The 1329-nt window shown below is 54.6% G+C and overlaps 1 protein-coding gene across 1 annotated transcript in view; it reads left to right on the forward strand.

Annotated features, from left to right (window-relative positions):
* The window catches only part of LOC104272630 (AN1-type zinc finger protein 5-like), a 7438-nt gene that overhangs the window by 5725 nt on the left and 384 nt on the right, over positions 1-1329 (forward strand). The window lies entirely within an intron of this gene.

Genomic DNA, 1329 nt, shown 5'->3' on the forward strand with positions numbered 1-1329 from the left:
ACCGAGTCAAACCCCAACGTTAATCCCACTCCCAAGACTCATCCCGTTTGTTCACGTTGCTTGATTTCCACCATTAATTTCTGGAGAGCAGGATGGCTCTCAGCCTTCAGCCTGTAAAGCGGAGAGAAGTACTGAGATGGCATCAGGAGACTGGTATCGGTGGGGAAAACTGCCCCTGGAAAGCGAAGCAATTAACTTGGCTGTGGTTTCTTAACAAAAACATTGTTCCCTTAAATTGACTTGTGGCATTTAGTGCTTCCCTGGAAAAAGTTCACTAGAGCTGTGCAAGTCACACTGTTCTAGCAGAGCGCTGCCTCGTAGCTGCCTTGGTGTGTTCAGGAGCCAGGGACTGCGTGCACGCTCTGGTTTTCATTGTTGTAAGCGGCTTTGGCAGAGTCTAGCGTGGGAGGTTTGCCCGGTGCCTGGCACTGTGGAACCCAAGCTCGCTTGGAGATTTGAGGGTGCTGTCCTAGAATAAATCTGAATTTATAAGCCTGGAACTGGGGAGGGTACTCTGTGCACAGCCTTCAGGTCTGCAGGGGAGATTGTTTTGCTGGATCTTTCCTTAGGAGCTTCAAATTGTGAGAAGTTTCCTCTCCTTTAGGAATCAGCTCGCAGGGAACTCCTCTGAAGTCAGGGCATTTAGGACAAAACGTGTTTTCTAAAGGAGGAGTAAGCTGGCACCTCGTCCCAAGGTGCTTGTGGTCTTTACAGCCTGTGTTTGGAAAGACATGAGATTAAAGAGCGTGATTTGCTGCCAGCACGGTGGGGAGCTCATCTGCTCTCCCTGCTCCCTGCCTCAGTTTCCCAGTGTGCCGTGATAACAGTAGCCCTTTGGAACGGCATTGCCTCCGAGTGAAATGCCTAAATTATGAATTTTGAAGCCTAAATAGCTCAAAAGTGATCCTAATGAGGTGAAGGTTTTGCTGCTTGCTGGCTTACTGCTGGTCAGTCCAGATGCTGCTGCCTGACGCCTGGGGAGCCAGGCTGGCTCCGAGGGCTCGGCTCCAGCTCAGGCTGCCTGCTCGCTGCCCGCGGAGCCAGGTCTGGATTAGCAGTCTGGCACTCTGCAGTCCCCGGCATGTCCCTTGTCCCCGGGGAGCACGGAGAGCAGCTGCTCGGGGAGCATTTCCCACTGCCGTGACAGCTGGGGCTGCCCAGAGCACGCGTGCGCTCCCGGGAGTGACTGAGCCAGAGGAAAGCAAAGAGCGACCTGTGCTCTTCCCCCACCCTGAGACTCCCTTTTGCCAGGGACGGCGGCCCCCTCCCTTGTCTCTGCGTTAGCGGAGTTTCCTGGCCTGGCAGGAAGGAGCGGGGCCCCCCACTGCT

Source organism: Apaloderma vittatum, unplaced genomic scaffold (assembly GCF_000703405.1).
Source record: "Apaloderma vittatum isolate BGI_N311 unplaced genomic scaffold, ASM70340v1 scaffold32764, whole genome shotgun sequence".
Classification (NCBI taxonomy): Eukaryota; Metazoa; Chordata; class Aves; order Trogoniformes; family Trogonidae; genus Apaloderma; species Apaloderma vittatum.